At 45.4% G+C, this 22518-nt stretch overlaps 1 long non-coding RNA gene across 8 annotated transcripts in view; it reads right to left on the reverse strand.

Moving 5' to 3' along the window:
- LOC127639751 (uncharacterized) overlaps window positions 1-22518 on the reverse strand; it is an 84350-nt gene that overhangs the window by 52879 nt on the left and 8953 nt on the right. Inside the window, exon 4 of one of the 8 annotated variants that reach the window (XR_007970011.1) lies at window positions 8206-14414. The exons of the other annotated variants lie outside the window; for them this stretch is intronic. This is a non-coding gene — a long non-coding RNA (uncharacterized LOC127639751). Of the gene's footprint in view, window positions 1-8205; window positions 14415-22518 lie in introns of those variants that run through there. 8 annotated transcript variants of the gene reach the window in all.

Below are 22518 nucleotides of genomic sequence, written 5' to 3' on the forward strand. Positions count from 1 at the left end.
CGTTCAAGATTCTGATGCAGAAAGTATTCTGACATACATCCGGCATCAAGATTGTTTCGCGGCGGTAGACCTGAAGGATCCGTACTTTCACGTCTCAATTTTGCCCCTGTTAAGGGAAGTGGGCATTCGCATACTCAACTACCTCAACAACTGGCTAATCTTAGCGCACTCTCGACCGTTGTTCTGAGCGCACAGAGACCTGGTGCTCACGCACCTCAGCCGTTTAGGGCTTCGGGTCAACTGGGAAAAGAGCAAGCGCTCCCCGGATCAGAGCATCTCTTTTCTCAGCATGGAGTTAGACTCAGTCTCAATGACAGCGCGCCTCACGAGCGAGCACGCGCAGTTAGTGCTGAACTGCCTAAGTTCGTTCAGACCGGGCACAGTGGTTCCACTGAAACAATTTCAGAGGCTCCTGCCATATGGCATCCTCAGCGATGGTCAGGCCACTCGGGTTGATGCATATAACACCGCTTCAGCACTGGCCTCAGACTCGAGTTCCGAGATGGGCATGGCGCCACGGCACATACCGTGTGACCCTCACCTCTTCCTGACTTCACTTATTCAGCCCTTGGACAGACCTCTGTTTTGTATAGAATGGAGTCCCCCAACAGCAGGTGTTCAGACTCATCGTAGTTACTACGGATGCCAGTTGGGCTGGGGTGCCATGTGTCTTGTGCAAGGTAAGGGAGGTCGAGGAATAAGTCATCCTCGTAGCCCCCCACTGGCCCACTTGGATTTGGCTTTCAGATTTCACACTCCTCACGACAGCACCTCCCTGACAAATTCCCCTGAGGAAGGTCCTTCATTCTCAGGGACGGGGAACCTTCATGTCTGGCCCCTGGATGGGATGCAGAAGATCTAAATGGTCTACCACCAGCCATCGTAGACACGATCACTCATGCCAGAGCTCACTCTACCAGGCCGCTTTATGCCCTAAAGTGGTGCTTATTCGCAAATTGGTGTTCTTCTCGATCTGAAGACCCACAGAGCTGCGCAGTCGGGTCAGTGCTCTCATTCCTGCAGGAGAGGCTGGAGGGGCTGTCCCCCTCCACCTTGAGGGTTTTTGTTGCCACCATAGCAGCTCACCACAATGCAGTGGACGGTTGTGACAGGGCGGAGGGTGGGGCCGGGCCGGGCCCTTATCAGGCTAATCAAGCCTCTGAGAGAGATAAAGGCCCACTGTGGACAGCAGTGCGACAGAGAGAGAACATTTACTGGCAGCTGTCTGTCCTTTGTGTGTGTTTGTGACTTTTGGTTTATTTCTTCATTAAGCTATTATTTATATTGTCAAGCCGGTTATCGCCTCCTCCTTTCCATTGTTCCCTTTACACCGGTGCCATGACAACAAATCTACATGTGACTTGGATAGAACTATTGGATAAAATTAATTCAGAACAAAATGAAGCAAATATAAACCTGTAATATTATTATTTTTAAGAGTATTTTCAGTTAAAGTATTTATTATGAAAATTAAACTGTCTTTTCAAAAGTCAAGTGGGGTGGAAAATAACACGTTGAGAATAAAAAGAGAGGCCAGAGAAACTGTTAAGATAAAGTGACCTCATCCACACTCTCAGAAATAAATGTGTGAACTTTAGATACATCAGTTCTTCATTTTACTCTATATCCAGATCTCCGTTTGATCTTTATCTCTCTCATGCAATATTTTTTTAAAACACGTGGATCTGACAGATATATTCTCATGTTTGGCCTTTTATCAGATTTCTAATCTTCATCCTACAGCGGTCAAAACTAGATTCAGAACCGTGTCTTTAGTTCACAGCAGTTCATGGCTCTTTGTTTCCTACAAACCACAATCAAACATGCCAGTTTAACCACAGCTGCTTTCAGTCAACTGACTCAACACATGAGAAGATCCATCAAGACAACCACTGATGAGTTCAACACAACCATCTTAATGGTTCACATGCATAAAACTGTTTTAAATGCACAAATGTATCAAGTAATCTATTGTTTTAACACTGTTTAAACTGTAGAATATCAAATCTTGACCAGCCTTGTGGATATGTTTTGAACAGGGCTGGATTGTGAGGCCCCCTGTGAGGCCCCTGGACATATGTCTTTCAAGGCTCCCCACCATTGCCTGTTGTTGCAGATCCCTCTTGCTATAGTTACCTACAAGCATGATTTCCTTAAACCTACTAATGGGCCCAACTGCACCATCCACAATCCAGCTCTGGTGAAGAATAAAGGGCACTATAGTTCAATGTAGTTATTCGATTCTAAGAATTACCAGAGAGAAAGAGCTGACCAGAGAGAACTGTTAAAACTCATTAACTGTAAACACACTGTGGTTCAATGTGTTAAAATAAACACTGTTAAATGCAATAGATATATCTGCTGATTTGCATGTGTACACGTGTGAGAGAGATAAAGTGTAACATGAGACAAATAAAGCAACAACAGACCAGTCCATTAGAAAATGTGCTTTTTAAATCGCAAGATGATTCTCAAACCTGCTTTATATCACTTCTGTTTTTACTCCATTATATTAATTTACAACCACTAAACGTTATAGACCATTTAGAAGAAAATGTTCATGGCAATAGGAGGAAGAGCAGATTTTTGTTACTATGTTACAAACACAATGTTCATGAATAAGGTTTGGCAAGGCCTTTTTATCTAGTGAAGATACATCTTAATGCTACAGCAAATTCAGCTAATTCTTTTTCTGTTCCAGTATTATAAAACCCTTGTGTACACAGCGATGAATGAGAACAACAATGTCAATAGTTTTAAAATTAAATGCTGAAAAAGCACAAATGTGTGTAAGTGCTTGAGTTTCCACAAACTTTTTAACCATATAAAAGTGTTTTAGCATCACATATTAGTCCGTTGTGATCAACTGATATCATGCACACAATTTAGAACATTTCCTGCAATGAAAGAAGTGCTTCCCCCACAATCACAAACAAGTGCTACTAGTACAATAATCTAAATAAAGATACAATGGTTAATAATATTGTATATGATGCTGTGTGTATAGTGATATTATTATTGAATTGCAAATGCAGTTATCAATATTAATACTGCATAATCGGTATGGGTTAGGGTTTCCCGGCCCACAGGGAAAATTCCCAGTGCACCAGATGGCCAGTCCACATGGGCACAAGGAAAATCTAGGAGGGCAATGCCCCCAAGAGCACCCCTCCCCCCTAAGATACAGCCATGATATTTCAGCAGCACAAGTTATGTTTTTGAGGCAGGACCACATCCAAGTATTCTACAGTAACTTAATCTATATGAATTCCTTGGTCAACCAGCCAGATTAAACATCATTACATACAGAGAGATCATCATGGGACTTAAAAAGGAATTTCATCAGGTGTTTGTGACAAATGTAAGTGTCACCTTTCAATTTACATGCCAAAATCTACATATTTTCTTTCCATCTTTGTTTTTATTACTTTATTTTCTGTAATGCCGTCAGTGCTGCTGGTGTAATGACATACAGACTGAAAGACTCTTCTAATGCTGATCTCAGTGCTGTAACTCCTCCTAGTGACTGAAGATGTCAATTTATTCACATTTCAAAGATTTCAAACTTTTGTTCCTTTAATATATATACAGTGCATCCAGAAAGTATACACAGTGCCTCACTTTTCCCACATTTTGTTATGTTACAGCCTTATTCCAAAATGGATTAAATTCATTATTTTCCTCAAAATTCTACAAACAATACCCCATAGTCGATAACATTTATTAAAAATAAAAAAACGAAAAAAATCACATTTACATAAGTATTCACAGCCTTTGCCATGTCACTCAAAATTGAGCTCAGGTGCATCCTGTTTCCACTGATCATCCTTGAGATGTTTCTACAACTTGACTGGAGTCTACCTGTGCTAAATTCAGTTGATTGGACATGATTTGGAAAGGCACACACCTGTCTATATAAGGTCCCACAGTTAACAGTGCATGTCAGAGCACAAACCAAGCCATGAAGTCCAAGGAATTGTCTGTAGACCTCAGAGACAGGATTGTATCGAGGCACAGATCTGGGGAAGGGTACAGAAGAAATTCTGCAGCATTGAAGGTCCCAATGAGCACAGTGGCCTTCATCATCCGTAAATGGAAGAAGTTTGTAACCACCAGGACTCTTCCTAGAGCTGGCCACTTGGCCAAACTTAGCAATCGGGGGAGAAGGGCCTTAGTCAGGGAGGTGACCAAGACCCCGATGGTCACTCTGACAGAGCTCCAGCAGATCCAGAACAACCATCTCTGCAGAACGCCACCAATCAGGCCTGTATGGTACATTTACATTTACATTACATTTATGCATTTGGCAGACGCTTTTATCCAAAGTGACTTACAGTGCACCTATTACAGGGACTATGGCCAACCGGTTGTGACGAGTCTTGAGGACGACCCGAGCGGTCCTTCTCCTCAGTTGCTAACCTGCCCTATGCCGGATACGTAGAGCAAGGTAAGTGCTTCGAGGTTCCCCACAGCGCAGCCACCTCGGGACGAAGCAACACTCCTCGATGTGGCATCATCTGCTCCAAAGCCCCACCTCCAGGTACGTCAGATGCGATCATCCCTTTAGTGCCCCTCGCCCAAAGCTTGGCACATGGCTGGCTGAATAGAGCCTGTCCCTCCAGCCGAGATGGGGAAGGGTTCTACAGCCCTTATATCATCATACCAAAGAAAGGCAGTGGGTTGCGGCCAATCCTAGACCTGCAAGTTCTGAACCGGGCCTTGCACAGACTGCCGTTCAAGATGCTAATGCAGAAACACATCCGGTCCGCTTCCGGCATCAAGATTGGTTCACGGCAGAGTTGCTGTGCACGCATGTCGCAACTCGACCGCCATCTCCTTCTTTGGAATCAGCAGTGGCTGAGGTGACCCTTGAAGGTATTTGTAGCCTCTATAGCAGCTCACCATGTCGCAGTGGATGGTAAATCCCTAGGGAAGCATGACCTGATCATCAGTTTCCTCAGAGGCACCCGGAGGCTGAATGCTTCAAGGCCATGCCTCTTTCCCTCATGGGATCTCGCCACAGTCCTCCTATGCCTTTGGGGAGCCTCCTTTGAGCAGCTAGAGTCAGTCGAGTTGAAAGCCCTCTACTTGAAGACGGCCCTCCTACATTCACAGACCCTGTGCAAGGTCAGAGAGGACGAGGAACAAGTCACCCTCGTGGCCCCATATTGGCCCACCCAGAAATGGTTCTCGGACTTCACGCTTCTCATAACAACACCTCACTGGCAGGAAGGACCTTCTTTTTCAGGGATGGGGCACCATCTGTCACCCGTGCCCACTGCCTCTGGAACCTCCACGTCCCTCTACGAGGCAGCTTTATGCCCTGAAGTGGTGCTTGTTTGCAAATTGGTGTTCTTCCCGAGTGGAAGACCCCCAGAGATGCGCAGTCGGGTCAGTGCTTTCCTTCCATCTCTCCATGGTCCTCCTAGGCCTTCAGGGAGCCTCCTTTGAGCCGCTAGAGTCAGTCAAATTAAAAGCCCTCTCCTTGAAGATGGCCCTCCTGATTGCGCTCACCTCCAAGTGATTTCTGTCAGCAACACTTGCCAGGAGTTCAGTCCGGCAGATTCTCTCATGATCCGGAGACCCTGGCCAGGCTATGTGCCCGAGGTTCCCACGATCCCCTTCATGGATCAGCCTGCAAGCGCTGCCTCAGGAGGAGGCAGACCCAACCATGTCCTTGCAGTGTCCGTTTCGTGATTTGCGCACCTACTTGGATCACATGCAGAGCTTTAAACGCTCTGAGCAGCTCTTTGTCTGCTTCAGCGGACAGTGGAAAGGGAACACTGTCTCCAAACAGAGGCTTGCCCACTGGATTGTGGATGCCATCACTCTGGCATACCAGGCCAAGGCCGTGCCTGCCCCTTTAGGAATACGAGCGCACTCTACTAGGAGTGTGGCATCCTCGTGGGCACTGGCCCATGGCACCTCTCTAGCAGACATCTTCAGAGCAGCAGGCTGGGCTACACCCAATACCTTTGTGAGATTTTATCATTTCTGGGTTAAGCCGGTTTCGTCCCGTGTTTTGTCAGGTACGAACATGTAGAGTTTGGTAATACGGAACAACTGGCCAGGTGTATCACTTGCGTATAGCTCCCTTCCCCTCCCCTGAGGTGAAAGCTTTCTCTTTTACCCCCAGTCGAGTTCACAAAGTCGTGGAACCTGGATGTCTTTCCTCCCTAGCCCTGTGGCTTGTAAATTTGGTGGAGGAGTTCGCAGCTAGACCCACTATGGGTACTAATATGCCCTGTATTGGGATAGGTGCTCCACAGTTGTCAATTACTCAGATAACACCGTGATGTATTTTCCATAGTACGGTTTCCCTGTCGGCAGACCTGGATCTCCCTTGGGCAGAGCTCTCTCTGTCCCCGCCCACTGTGTTTGAAGAGCTCCTCACCGTCAAGGCAGGACCTACCACCGCGCCCCTTCCATTTGTGGCTGGTGTGCCCACGGGTCGTATTGCCACATGTTGACCTCAGCTTTTGGGCAGGATGTGGTCTCCGCAGGGTCTTTTCCCCTGATAGAATAGGAACAGAAAAGAACACCTTCCCCGATGTGTATAATAGCGTTAGATGGCCCCAGCCGGATCTAATACTCTGTGGAGAGAAAACATTGAGAGAAAAGGCTGTGGCTGGCACAGCCTACTCCCATACTAGTTATGTTGCTTACCTGCCCTCAGGGATGTGGGGAACTACATGATGTCTTTTTGGGGCATTCGGGGAGGTTACATGCAGACTGATGCACCTGCTATTATGCACAAAGCAGCTTGCTTGCACCTGAATCAGCAGTTAATGTAACATGTTCAGCTGTTGTGGCGTTTTCTACAGGGACCCCTAGTGTCACTACATCGACACAACGTCGAGTGAGTGACAGAAGGGGAATGTCTTGGTTACTGTTGTATCCTCCGTTCCCCGATTGAGGGAACAAGACATTTTGTCTCTCTTGCCACAACGCTGTACTAGCCGCTGAAATGGCTGGACCTCCTCAGAACAAAACCAGAATGAGAGTGGGCATTCCTTCTCCTTTTATACCCGGCTCCAGAAAGAAAGCATACTATCATAGAATTCATGATTTTATGCTTTAATGGCACTGGGATCAAACTTTACAGTTTTAATGGGTTTCAATGGGGACATTTTTGTCCTGAAGGTCCAGAGTGTAACTATTTTGAGTACACAGTGTATTATAGATGGGAATATTATAGGAGCTGAGGTAGAAATATCAAAGTTCCCCCAAAAACACACACCTTTGGCAAACTTTATGCCGTTGGCATTAACAAATGATCGAAAAAAAAACAAAAATTGAAAAGCCAAAAATGTCCCGAAGGTCGAACAAGGGTTAAATCCCCTCATGTGTCATGTCCGACATTGGATCGTTCAGTGTGGTTAATGTTTGTGATAGTTCTATTTTCCTTAATGTTAGTCTTGCCTATGCTGATTGTTTGACCTGTCAAGTGTTAACCTTGCTCTCTTGTCTAGTTGTAGATCTCTTGTGTGTCTATTGGTTTCCTGCCTCTGCCCGCATATCGGGTAGTGTGGTTACCTTCCAGTTCGCCTTATGCCTTCACCACACACGAATCACCGGAGGAGGATTCCTCGTCTCTGCTCTGGGAAATGCCAGCCCTCCTTTGCCTGGGCTTTGTTCTGCACCACACCAGCTTAACGGACACTTCCTCACTTCCACAACGAACAAATGCCTCACTCTAGGCGTTGACATCTACACTCATCATAGACTCCTCTCACCACAGCAGCTGGTGCCGGGTTCACCTGTCTTTACCTTTTTATTGACGTTGCTATTGTGAATAAATTCTTGAATTGTTTTCTTCTGTGTTTGGGTCCCTTTTCCCGCCTCTCACCTCTGACAGTCATGGCATGAAGAAAATAACTCTTTTTTTTTTTCAGGAAACAGACACTGCCAGTCAGGAAGAGATAAGCTCAAGAGGTATGAAATGACCATGAAAGACTAATAAAGAAGAAGTAGATTTATGCAGTTATATTTTAACCCTTGTGCGACCTTCGGGACATTTTTGTCTTTTTAATTTTCGTTTTTTTCGATCATTTGGCTGTGTTAATGCCAATGGCATAAATTTTTCCAAAGGTGTGTATTTTTGGGGGAATTTTGATATTTCAACCTCAGTTCCTAAAATACCTCTATAATACACTGTGTACACAAAATAGATACTTTCAGGACACAAACGCAGAGGAAAACGGTCAATGAGTTTATTAACAACTAAGGCTTTTGCAAATAATGACACTTATATAATAACACACTGAAACACATTATACTGTATGCTCTTCACATCATTTCAGAATTCAGGCTTTGCCTCGTGTTAATCAAGGCTGATTTCATTTTACATGTTAATTCTGTTAAATCCACAAACAGCTTCTGCATTTTCATGTTTGCTGCATGACTGAACAAATATAAACCAAAAACTGATCAAAATTATTTCAGTACTTGGCATCTGGAGACCCAACAAGACAAATTACTGCATTGAGAATTGCAATCTTAGGTCCCATAACACAAAGCTGGTCATCAGAAGCAATGAACTGACAATAGCATCCACCCTTTGTCGTTGTGTAAAACAAATAACTTTGTCTTGCTTTGGTCACATACAGATCTTTAGATTGTACACGAACACTATCAGAGATACTGTACAATAAAATGATCTAGAACCTGGTTTGAGATTTTCATGTAATATGTATTAATTTACCAAATGCTTATCCACAAAATACAAGAGATCTAATTAGGCCTTTAAATAACAAAAAATGCAGGAGTGCATAACACCACCAACAACAAGCAAATATAAACATGTATTATTATTTTTTAGGAGTAAATTTCATTTACATATAAACATTAAACTGTCTTTTAAAAGTTGAGGCCCAGTGCGGTGGAAAATAACATGTTGAGAATGAAATGAGACGATAAAGTGACCTCAGTCACACTCGCTGTCTCAGAAATAAATGTGTGAACTTTAGACACGTCAGTTCTTCATTTAACTCCATATACAGATCTTCGTTTGATCTTTATCTCTCTCAAGAACTACTGCAGCTCATTTTTGGCCTTTTATCAGATTTTTAATCTGCCATCCTACAGCGGTCAAAACTAGATTCAGAACCGTGTCTTCAGTTCACAGCAGTTCATGGCTCTTTGTTTCTTACAAACCACAATCAAACATGCCAGTTTAACCACAGCTGCTTTCATTCAACTGACTCAACACATGAGAAGATCCATCAAGACAACCACTGATGAGTTCAACAGAACCATCTTAATGGTTCACATGCATAAAACTGTTTTAAATGCACAAATGTATCAAGTAATCTATTGTTTTAACACTGTTTAAACTGTAGAGTATAAAATCTTGACCAGTCTTGTGGATATGTTTTGAACAGAGCTGGATTGTGGGGCTCCCCGTGAGGCCCCTAGACACACGTCTTTCAAGGCTCCCCACCATTGCCTGTTGTTACAGACCCCTCTTACTATAGTTATACAAGCATGATTTCCTTAAACATACTAATGGGCCCAACTGCACCCATCCACAATCCAGCTCTGGTGAAGAATAAAGGGCACTATAGTTCAATGTAGTTATTCGATTCTAAGAATTACCAGAGAGAACTGTTAAAACTCATGAACTGTAAACACACTGTGGTTCAATGTGTTAAAATAAACACTGTTAAATGCAATAGATATATCTGCTGATTTGCATGTGTACGCGTGCGAGAGAGATAAAGTGTGACATGAGACAAATAAAGCAACAACAGACCAGTCCATGAGAAAATGTGCTTTTAAAACTGCAAGATGATTCTCAAACCTGCTTTATATCACTTCTGTTTTTACTCCAATATATTAATTTACAACCACTAAATGTTATAGACCATTTCAAAGAAACATTTCATGGCAATATGAGGAAGATAAAATTTGTGTTACTAAGTGACAAACTCAAAGTTCATGAATAAGGTTTGGCTAGGCCTTTTTCTTCCCAGTGAAGATACATCTTAATGCTGCAGCAAATTCAGCAAATTCTTTTTCTGTTCCAGTTTGATAAAAGTCAAGTCAATTTGATTTGTATAGTGCCTTTCACAACACACATCGTTTCAAAGCAGCTTTACAGAAGATCAGGCATTAACAGAAGATTAAACTGAAATGTCTATAATGTTGATGAGTCATCATTGTGTAATTAGATAGAATACGATTTTGAATCGTGTTTAAAAATAAGTAATTATATAATAATTGTTTTAATAACCCCAGTGAGCAAGCTGAAGGCGACTGTGGCAAGGAACACAAAACTCCATAAGATGTAGATTAATGGAGAAAAATAACCTTGGGAGAAACCAGACTCACTGTGGGGGCCAGTTCCCCTCTGACTAACATCATGAATATAATGCCAATATTACTTATGTATAGATAAAGTCATGGTTTAAATTATTAAACTAAGTAAGTGTTAAGGGTCAGTGTTTAAGCATAGATTTTGTATTAACTGTAAGATTAATGACCAATGTCTTTGAAGTCCATCCTGGATTAACTGCAGAAGTTCACATAGGTGCAATTGTCCTTGTTAATTGGCTGGTGAAGGCTTTTGTTGGCAATTGTTAGTCTATGCATTCCGTTTCAAGATCGTAGTCCATCAATAGACCGAGGTGATGCAGGCAGAGATCAGGGATGTAGAACGCAGTAATTTCGGTGAGGCTCGGTGTGGTCCATCCTAAATCCAAGGTTCAGACAATGACATATGAAGTATCCCATGCTTTATGGTTAGAGTTGGCATCAGTTAATCCTCTGAAGCCCATCATAATAGACTGAAGTGATATATGGCTGGCACTGGCTGCATTTAGTCATCATCATTCAGTGACACGTAGCAGTGGAGTCCAACACGAAGCAGGAATGGAGCTGGATCCAGCCGTTCTGGTGACCTCAGGATAGGAGTCCCAAGGTTGAGACAGGGAAAAAAATAAAATAATATAAGCATAGATGGCATTCAATTTATTGCAGAGATATAAATCATGATCAATGTTTCTGGTTTCTGGTTCCGGCAGACTAAACTAAAGCAGCCTAATTGTGGGTTGGAGGATAAATTAGGTGTATGCCTGGCTAAATAGATGAGTCTTTAGTCTAGACTTAAACTGAGAGAGTGTGTCTGCATCTCAAACAGTGTTTGGGAGACTATTCCATAGTTTAGGAGACAAATATGAAAAGGATCTTCCTCCTTTATTGGATTTTGATATTCTAGGAACTATTAACAGGCCAGAATTTTGCGATCGTAATGAACGTGATGGAATATAGCATGGTAGAAGGTCACTTAAGTACTGCGGAGCTAGACCATTCAAAGCTTTGTATGTAGTTAACAGAATTTTTTAATTAATACAAAATTTAACAGGTAACCAATGTAACGATGATAAAATGGAGCTAATATGATCATATTTCTTGGTTCTCGTTACCACTGTGGCTGCTGCATTTTGAACCAATTGAAATGTATTTATTGATTTTGCTGGACATCCTCCCAGCAAATGCATTACAATAATCTAGTCTTGAGGTCATGAACGCATGAATTAGTTTTTCGGCATCAGCAACAGAGAGTATGTGCCATAATTTAACTATATTTCAAGGTGGAAGAATGCTGTTCTACAAACATTTTTAATTTGATTTTCAAAGGACAGATTTGTATCAAATATAACACCTAAGTTCTTCGCTGTTGAAGACGACATAACAAGGTACATCTATCGAGAGTCAAATTATATATTAGCGACTTATTTTTAGAGTTTTTTGGTCCAATAATTAGTACCTCTGTTTTGTCAGAATTGAGTAGAAGGAAATTTTGGGACATCCAATCTTTTATTTCATTGATACACTCTGCTAATTTTGAGAATTGTGAAATCTCATCAGGTTTTGAAGAAATATAAAGTTGTGCATCGTCAGCATAGCAGTGGAAACTTATTCCACGATTCCTGATAATATCTCCCAGGGGAAGCATATACAAGGAGAAAGCAAAGGCCCTAAAACTGATCCCTGTGGCACTCCATAATTTACTTCTGTTTGGTTTGACAATTCCTCATTTGCATAGAAAAAGTGGAAGCGGTATGCTAAATAGGACCTAAACTATGCTAATGCAACTCCACAAATACCAACAAAATTCTCCAGCCTATTCAAGAGAATGGCATGATGTAGCGTGTCGAATGCAGCACTAAGATCTAAAAGCACTAGAAGTGAAATGCAGCCACAGTTAGATGATAAGCTCAAGTCATTTGTAACTCTGATAAGTAAATGGTAAATGGTCTACACTTATATAGTGCTTTTTTTAACCTTAGAGGTTACCAAAGCGCTTTACACTGTGTCCCAATCACCCATCCACACTCACATTCACACACCAATGGCGACAGAGCTGCCATGCAAGGCGCTAGCCTGCCATTGGGAGCAATTTGGGGTTCAGTGTCTCGCCCAAGGACACTTCGGCATGTGGAATCGTGTGGGCCGGGAATTTAACCACCAACCCTGTGATTGGTAGCCGATCCGCTCTACCACCTGAGCCACAGCCGCCCCAGTCTAAGTGCAGTCTCTGTACTATGATGAGGCCTAAATCCTGACTGAAATTCTTCGTATATACTATTTCTCTGTAAACATTTACATATTTGGGAGGATATTACCTTTTCTAGTATTTTCAACATAAACGGGATATTTGAAATCGGTCTATATTTAGCCAGTTCTCCAGGATCAAGTTGTGGCTTCTTAATAAGCGATTTGATAACTGCCATTTTAAAGTTTCTTGGGACATGACCTAAGGATAATGAGAAGTTAATAATATTAAGAAGAGGTTCTGAGATTACAGGGAATACCTCTTTTATGAACTTAGTTGGTATTGGATCGAACAAACATGTTGTGGCTTTTGATGTTTTTATAAGTTTTGTTAGCTCTTCATGACCTATGACAGTGAAGAATTGAAGTTGCATGTGAGGACAATTATTAGACACTGTTTTCTGAGGTGCTATGACAAATGATTGCATAATTCCAATTTTATCTCAATTGTATCAGTAAAGAAATTCATTAAGTCATTAAGTCTTATGCAGCGACGTAATATCTGGTTCTATTGAGGATTTATTCTGAACCAATTTAGCCACAGTACTGAATAAACACTTAAGATTGTTGTGGTTATTTTCTATGAGTTTGCTAAAATTTGAGGTTTGATGAGTTTGAGGATTCAGTCAAACAGAGCACATCAAATTTATAATCTGTAATCCTTCCAATAACAATTAGTGCTTTGGTAGAAAGAGATCTAATGTTTAGTAGCCCTATTTTTACAAGATTTTTATCTTTTATTTGTTTGTTTTGTGCAAGTTTGACCTTAATAAACATTTTCGAAATGCTTTAGTGAGGGTTTTGTGGTTGGTAGTTTGGGGAACAGACACGGTCTCTATGAGATATCTAGGTGATACTGTCTCTATGTGTTGTAGTTTATGTGACCTGTGTGATGTCTCAAGGCAGCTAGCAGATGTTCGGATTAACCAGTTTGTCTGCTTCCTGCCCTGGGCCCCAGTTAGTAAAATACTATCATTATTAAGACTATGAGCAAAATTACTAGAGAGGAGAGCTGCACCCTCCCTGGAGGGATGGAGTCTGTCTCTTTTTACCAGGTCAGGTCTACCCCAAAAACTCTTCCGATTGTCTATATATCCTATTCTATTCTCCAGACACCACTCAGACATCCAGCCATTCAGTGACATTAATCTACTATAAACCTTATCACCACAACGAGCAGGGAGGGGACCAGAGCAGTGTCTGACATTGTTTTTGCAAATTCACACACCTCTTTATCATTATCTTATGTGATCTCCGACTGGCTAAGCTGGACATTGTTAGTGCCGACATGAATAACAATTTTAGAAAATCTTGTTTAGCATTAGCCAGCACTTTTAGCCTGCAATTAGCAATAGTGAGTGGAGTCTCTATTTCCACGTTCCTTACAATAGAATCATCAATAACAAGTGCTCTTTCAACATGATTCTCAGTGGGTGTATCACTGAGTGGGAAGAATCGATTCGAAACCCTAACAGGAACGGGAGAGTGGTGTCTCTTTGCTGAGCGAGTATGCCTCCAAGACGTCACCCAAATGCCCTGCTGTGGGAGTTCTAGATCCGGAACAAAAGTGTGTGTGTTGCTCTCTGTACTACTCGCATCCAAAACAGTATCTACTGGCTTCTCTTTCTCACTGACCCTCCACTAGAGTTTGGATGCGTGTCTCTAACTCATTAACATTAAAAATGTGACATGCAATGCAGGAAGAAATAACATGAATGGATGCCATGACTTACCGCAAATTGTTTGTTGGTTGTTCCTGAACGGTGAGGGTTTGAGATTGATGTGAATCCCCCACGCAACTGTTTGTTGTTGTTGGTTGTTCTTGATAAGTGGTGCTTTGAGATAGATGCCATAATCTGTGTAACACAGAGGAAAACGTGCACTCTGAAAACTGCACACAGTTTAATCGCGATAAAAATAGAAAGCGGATCCAGGTGGAATATCCATGCAATTGAATCGCGATAAGAGAATAATGCGAGGGAAAAACCGATGCGTGCTTAAAAATGGCAGATGTTAAGGATTAAAGGCTGAAAACAGATATATAATTGATGCTATAAAACTCGCAGGCTACAAACACAGACTCGAACTAGGCGCCAGCAGCAACAGGTAAAATTCACACAGATGAAACAGTAGAAAATTAGAAAAATCTGAAACGCGGTAAAATGAAAAAGGATAAAACTATGAATGTATGAGAATAAGAATAAGCAATGCTAAGCAGGCTACAAACACAAACACTCGTGCAGCGTGCCGTCAGCAACAGTAAGTCCAGACCAGTATGTGTATATGTTTGCATGTGCCAGTGTATGTTCTTGTGTACACAACAAGATCCCTATGAACATGATTTACTGAGTCTAATGTGGAACAACTTGACTGTCCTGAATCACTTCTGAACACCTTTGAGATTAATGAGAATAACAAGTTCAATAGTTTAAAATTAAATGCTCAACTACCACAAATGTGTGTAGTGCTTCAGTTTCCCAAAACGTTTTGCTTTATGTATTAACAAAAGTGTTTTAGCATCACATATTAGTCCGTTGTGATCAACTGATGTCATGCACACAATTTAGAATATTTCCTGCAATTAATTTTCTGTAATGTCGTCAGTGCTGCTGGTGTAATGACATACAGACTCAATGACTCTTCTAATGCTGATCTCACTGCTGTAACTCCTTCTAGTGACTGAAGATGGAAACACATCCGGTTTCTAACAGCTCTCTCACAGTGACTCTGTTTCACAGTGTGAATTTGAGATGTCATTTTATTCACATTTCAACCTTTTGTTCCTTTGATTATTTTAATATATATATTAATTGTCAGGGAGCACACCTGTCATGTATAGGGTTATGGTATTGTTCTCTCAGTATCATGTTTTATTGACCCTTGTCACTGCTGGTGATGAGATAACAGCATTATGACCCCCTCTGCAGGTAACATCAAGTAAGTGTTTGTTAACAGCACCAGAACTCAGTAGAAGAGCTCAGACAGGAACTGCAAGCAGGAAGTTGTACAAGTAAATCTGCTGGACACCCAATATTGAGTGTGATACACAGCAGGGGTGTTGGGACAGATAAGGGGATCAGACCCCGGAGGAGAGAAACAGGAAGTGTTCAACAGATGGATATAAATGTGAAAGCTTTAAAACACAGCCAGCACTCATTGTTTTTCATTAAGAACAGACAGACACAGACGTTTCACTCCATGAATAAAATATGTTTTATGACTTTGTCTTTGTTCACCAAGTAGTCCGTCTGTCACCTTGTCAGGTTGGGTTTCTGCCTGACGGAACCGTGGCAGTATCACCCTGTCTCGTGTTTTGTGTACCTTCTTTGTGTGAGTGCACGGATCCGATTGTTAGTGACCACCATGTGCAAGTTATCGTTGTGTGCCCTCCAAGGATATCATGGTCCTGTCACCTTGCTAGGTTGAGTTTTTGTCTGACGAGGATCATGCCATAATCGTTCCCTGTCTGTTTTGGTCAAAGCGTGTTTACATTTTGCCTTTATGTGTTTCAGGTGCCGCTGGCATGCGGAATCAGTATTTCCATGGGAACCCTGATTGTTTCCATGGGAACGCTGATCGTGACAAACGTCTCGGTTACCTACGTAACCTCGGTACTCTCTAGATGAGGGAACGAGTATTGCGTAAGCTAGCTTACGCTACGGGAAAGATTCATCTTTTCTGAGATATTGAAGCCAAAAAATGATCCTTAATTTTGTATCATTTGTCAACGCAGTGCAGCAACTGCAGACCTTGAGCGGGCTAGCTAGCGAGCTCATTGGTTGCTCTGCGGCAACTGCTGCAGCCTATAGACGAACTTGGGCGAACTCGCGTCCAATGAGAGGCGTCCGCGTGCTTACTGCATCAAAGCCCGCCAAAATGGGCGTGACTAGAGTGCATATAAGCGTCGTTCGTAGGCTGGAACCCTGGTTTTCATTGAATGAAGCGAAAGTCGCTCGTGGCGCGAGCACGGCCGGCTACGCAATACTCTTCCCTCATCTAGAGAGAACCGAGGTTACGTAGGTAACCGAGACGTTCTCTTACGAAAGATTCTCTCGTATTGCGTAAGCTAGCTTATGCTACGGGAACCCATTGTCAACGCCGTGCGCGCCAAGCATCCACTGCATGAGCCCCAGGGGTGTGGACCCGGGGGAGCCCTTGTGAGTGGGGAAATAATATTTGGCCGGCAAGAGTGCGGGCCAGTGTGTGTGTGATACATAAGCACATAGTGGGAAGGGAACGACAGAGCGGCGGTGCTGGTCTGTGTGGAATGAGTCCCATCACTGCAGCTCACCAGGGGAGCTGTAGCGTATTAAACCGCTAGTAGTTTTGCCTGCAGGGCGGGCACTTCCAGATTGTAAAATCTGACAAAGGTGGAGGGGGAAGCCCAGCCCGCTGCCACACATATGTCGTGAATGGAAATCCCGCTGGACCATGCCCACGAGGAGGCCATGCCTCTAGTGGAGTGAGCCCTAATGCCCAACGGGCATGGCAGGTCTTTTGACGCGTATGCGGCAGCAATAGCGTCCACTATCCATCTAGACAGTGTCTGTTTCGAGGCGGCGAGACCTTTGGTGCGCCCTCCGAACGAAACGAAAAGCTGCTCAGAGCGTCTGAAAGAGGCGGAGCGCGCAGTATACAATCTCAGTGCTCTGACTGGGCAAAAGAGATTGGCGTCGCGTTCACTATCGGATGCTGGCAGCGCCGATAGGGAAATGACCTGTGCTCTGAAAGGAGTACCGATCACCTTGGGTACATAGCCGTGTCTAGGCTTTAAAATGACCCTGAAGTCACTTGGTCCAAACTCAAGACACGCAGCGCTGACAGACAGCGTGTGAAGGTCTCCCACACATTTGACTGATGACAGGGCAGTCAGAAAAACGGTTTTGAGTGAAAGGTATTTCAAATCCACGGATTGAAAACGGTTCGAAAGGGGGGGCTTTCATAGTTTCGAGAACTATAGAAAGATCCCAGATAGGAACCGATGGGGGGCGCGGGGGGTTCATCCTTCTAGCTCCCCTGAGGAAGCGGATGACCAGCTCGTTTTTTGCCAGTGACTGGCCATGCAGGGGTTCAGCGAACGCCGCGACGGCCGCCACGTACACTTTGAGCGTGGATGGGGATCTGCCCTTATCCAGCAGCTCTTGTAAGAACACGAGCAGCGGCGACACCCCACATGTCCGTGGGTCCAGGTCTCTGTCGGTGCACCATTTTGAAAACACAGACCATTTTGATGCATAGAGTCTTCTCGTGGAAGGGGCTCTAGCGTGTATGATGGTGTTTATTACTCCTTCTGGCAAAGCGACGGGTAGTCGTTGATCACCCACGTGTGTAGCGCCCACGCTCTGGGTGGGGATGCCAGATCGTGCCGCGAGCTTGCGAGAGGAGATCTGCTCTCACTGGGATGGGCCACGGGGCTGTCAGTGACAGCTGCGTAAGCTCCGGGAACCATGTTTGATTCTCCCAGCGCGGGCTATGAGGAGCACCGAGTGGCGCTGTTCCCTGATCCTCTGCATTACCTGTGGCAATAGCGAGGCGGGAGGGAAGGCGTAAAGCGGGCGGTTGGGCCAGTCCTGGGCCAGCGCGTCCTCGCTTTTCGAGAAAAATATTGGGCAGTGAGAGTTCTCTTCTGAGGCAAAGAGGTCTATCTCTGCTCTGCCGAATATGTGCCATAATGTCTGGACTGTTTGAGTGTAAAGGGACCATTCCCCTGGGGGAATATCGTCTCTGGACAGTCTGTCTGGGCCGTCGTTCAGGTGGCCTGGCACGTGCGTCGCCCCCAGCGACCGCAGGTGACGCTGGGACCAACTCAGTATGCGTTTCGTCAGATGGAAGAGGTTCCTGGATCTGACACCGCCCTGACGGTTTAGATAGGATACTACAGACCTGTTGTCTGAACGGACCAGGACGTGGTGACCCTGAATGACCGGGAGGAAGCGCACGAGCGCGTACTCGACTGCTATCATTTCCAGACAATTTATGTGAAGGAGCTTTTCCTGAACTGACCATAGGCCAAAGACCGGAGAGCCCTCGCAGACCGCGCCCCAACCCGTGTTGGACGCGTCTGTCGAGATGACTTTTCGGCGAGATACAGCTCCCATCGTCACTCCCCGCTGATACCACTCGGCCACTGTCCAGGGCTGCAGAGCTGAAATACAGGTCTGAGTCACTCTGATTGGCTGGCGGCCTGTGGCCCAAACCCGGCGAGACGCGCGGGTGTTTAGGCAATGCTGAAGCGGGCGCATGCACAGTAAACACAGCTGAAGTACTGCTGCAGCTGAGGCCATGTAACCTAGCACTCTCTGAAATTTCTTCAGAGGTGTGAGGCTGTTCATCTGAAAAAACGCGGCTAGTCGCTGAACACGGCGCGTGCGCTATGTAGATAAGCGAGCCGTCATTGCCACGGAGTCTAGTTCTATTCCAAGGAAGGAAATTGCCTGACTGGGCTGTAGTGAGCTCTTGGTCCAACTGACTGCAAGACCCAAACTGTTCAGATGACTGAGGAGAACTGTCCTGTGAGACAGAGGCTCCGTATGTGATTGTGCCAAAAACAGCCAATCGTCCACATAGTTCAGAATTCGCAAACCCTGACTCACGAGGGGTGCGAGCGCCGCGATCCATGCACTTCGTGAAAGTACGGGTGCTAAGGACAGGCCGAACGGAAGGACGGTGTATTGATTAACCTGGCCGTCGAAGACGAATCTCAAGAATGGCCTGTGACGGGATTTATCTGAATCTGAAAGTAGGCATCTTTCAGATCGAGAGAAATAAACCAGTCCCCTGGCGCATCATGCTGAGGAGTTTCCTGATTGTAAGCATTTTGAGCGGTCTTTTGCAAGCGCTTTGTTCAAAACCCTGAGATTTAATATTGGTCTGAGGCCGCGTCTTTCTTGGGGACAAGAAAATAGCGGCTGTAAATACCTCGACTTCGCTCAGAGGAGGTGGCACTCTCTCTATGGCCCTTTTGCACAGAAGGTTTGCTTTTTCTGAACGAAGCATGCTGGCTGCTTCCGTGTTCACAGTAGTTTCGAGCCGCGCTCTGAAGCGGGGAGGGCGGCGATCGAACTGTAGCAAATAGCCCTGTTTTATTGTGCTTAACACCCATTCGGATATCCCTGGGATATCTTCCCACGCTTTGAAGCGTAATGCTAGAGGGTGAATGGCCAAATCGCCCTGATTGCCCCACACAGCGCGCTGAACAGAATGTGTGAGCGCGCTTACTGTGTTTATGCATGACTAGGGAAAGAGTCACATCTGATAAGTGATGCGCGAGCATAGTCACGGGCACGGGACTTACATGCGGAGAGGTGTTTGCTGGCCGTGTGACAGAGCGGGCAGAAGAGGGCGCATGACGGGCTCGTGGGCGCGTTATTAACTCTAACACTCGAGCCGGTCGTAACCGCTTTATGTGAGTGTGCTCTGATAGGGACACGGGACGTGTAATGCTTGTGTGTAGGGTGAACACTGGATTGTGGGCACATTTTCTACACATAAGGCTTTATTTTGAGTCGCCGTGGAAACGGCGTTTGAGTGCAGGCAAGCGGGTAATATCACCGGCTTGTTGGCTGCTGAATCCACCACTGCAGTAGCCTGAGAGAAGGGGACTGACAGGGGCGTACTGGGACTTACATACAGCTGGCCGTGTGACAGAGCGGGCAGAGGAGGGCATGCGCGACGGGCTCGTGGGCGTTATTAACTCTAACACTCGAGCGGGTGGTAACCGCTTTATGTGAGTGTGCTCTGATAGGGACACGGGATGTGTAATGCTTGTGTGTAGGGGTGAGCACTGGATTGTGGGCACATTTTCTACACATAAGGCATGTTTACTCTTTACAAGATTTCTTTGGGTTGCCGTGAAAACGGCGTTTGAGTGCAGGCAAACAGGTAGTATCACCGGCTTGTTGGCTGCTGAATCCACCACTGCAGTAGCCTGAGAGAAGGGGACTGACAGGGGGCGAAGCTTTGACGGTGGTCCGGCCGTGGCGGGACTGAGCCGTCTTATTCTCAACAATGCTAGGAGGACTTCGGTTGCTCAGGTTTCAGCACAATTTTAGGCCGAGGCCCGCATCTGCGGCGGCTGTCTGAGCGTGATCGAGGGCGGCCGCCCTGTCGACGCTGAGAAGTCTGGCTTGTTGAGCTGGGTGCTGTGAAGAGGCTCGTGCAGGAGGCTGGTCATGTGGGTGGCCTGCAGAGGAGCTAGTGCGACGAGGTGGCTTGGGTGGCTTCGAGAAACGGTCAACAATGCCACTCACCGCGGAACCGAAGAGACCGGACAGAGAGAGCGGCGCGTAGTGCGTTCAGCTTCTCCCATGTTGGCTAGTCAGATCTGAAACAGCCTCTGTCTGTAAGATGGCCATGGAATGCAGAGCAGATGCGGCTTGGCCGGCGGCGGTATAGGCGCGGCCAACACAGGCGGAAGTAGTTCTGCAGGCCTTAGACGGGAGCACCAGCTTAGACCGCCATCTCGCGGAGGGCGGGCAAAGGTGCGGCGTGGAGTCTGTTGGGAGCCTGCTCAGGGGGCGGTAACCACTCGAGCCCGAGGCGGTTGACGGCCTGTGTGAGGAGGCGCTAGTTCCCCTCGACTCGGCGCGGGTCCTGCTGGATTCCTGGGCCGAGGAGGAGGCGTGTGAGCCTGACCACTCCTCGCTGTCCGAAGCCATGATGGAAGAGCCCATATCCTCCGCTTCTTCGTCCGAGATGGCAGCAGAGCAGCCGCCGGGCGGCAACTGCGCGATCCCGGTGGGCGGGAGGGTGAAGGCGATGCTCGAGGGAGGGGCTCCGGCGAGGCAATCGCTTCTACCACTGGTTCCGGCAGCCTTTGAGAGCGGCGCTTTTTTCTGCGCGGCTGAATGGAAGGCGGCGCGGCGGCTTCGGTCCTGAGCGCTTCGAGTCGAGCCCGCAGGGTCGACATCGGCAGCTCCTCGCAGAGATCGCATCCGCCTTCAGCGAGGGTGAGCTCTGCATTCCCCACTCCCAGGCAGAGAGCGCAGATGACGTGGCGGTCTCCGGTGCTGAGAGGGGCGCGGGATGAGGCGCAAGTGGAGCGAGGCATCTTTAAAAAGACGCTCGTACTCTTTTGTGAAGTTCGTAAGAACTAGCTTGCTTTAAAAAGGATAAGTCGCCGGATGGCGTAGCTCGCAGGACGGCTGAAGGTGGCGAAGACGGCCGGCATCTTCGCACGCTGTCCACGCTTGCTTGATGCCCCTCGAACGGCAATGCGGCTTCCAGTTCAGAGATGCGAAGAGCTTCGCTGAAGAGATGAAAATCAGGGTTCCAGCCTACGAACTACGCTTATATGCACTCTAGTCACGCCCATTTTGGCGGGCTTTGATGCAGTAGCGCAGGACGCCTCTCATTGGACGCGAGTTCGCCCAAGTTCGTCTATAGGCTGCAGCAGTTGCCGCACAGCAACCAATGAGCTCGCTAGCTAGCCCGCTCAAGGTCTGCAGTTGCTGCACTGCGTTGACAAATGATACAAAATTAAGGATAATTTTTTGGCTTCAATATCTCAGAAAAGATGAATCTTTCCCGTAGCGTAAGCTAGCTTACGCAATACAAGAGAACCTCTCGTAAGAGAACTTCAGCTGCAAGCGGCACCTGCCCCTTGTTTGTTCCCTGCTTATTTAACCCTTACTTAAAGGTCCTTAGAGGACAAAAATGTCTGTGTCAAATAACTGCCATAATAATATTAGATATTACATTCATTTTCCAATTTAAATTAATTACTTTTTTTAAGAAACATCAGTCATGATCATATCTACCAAACATTCATTCATTTTCAGGATTTTAACCCTTTAAATGCACATTTGTTTAAATAATGCCACTGTTGTTTTTTCTGAAATAAAACCCCATAAAAAAATATTATTTTCCATATACTGAATGCAAGGGTGAATTTTTTTGATTATCGCAGTCTCGGATGTCAATGATTAGCAACAATATAAATTTTGATGCATTGTTATTTTT

Source organism: Xyrauchen texanus, chromosome 48 (assembly GCF_025860055.1).
Source record: "Xyrauchen texanus isolate HMW12.3.18 chromosome 48, RBS_HiC_50CHRs, whole genome shotgun sequence".
Taxonomy (NCBI): domain Eukaryota; kingdom Metazoa; phylum Chordata; class Actinopteri; order Cypriniformes; family Catostomidae; genus Xyrauchen; species Xyrauchen texanus.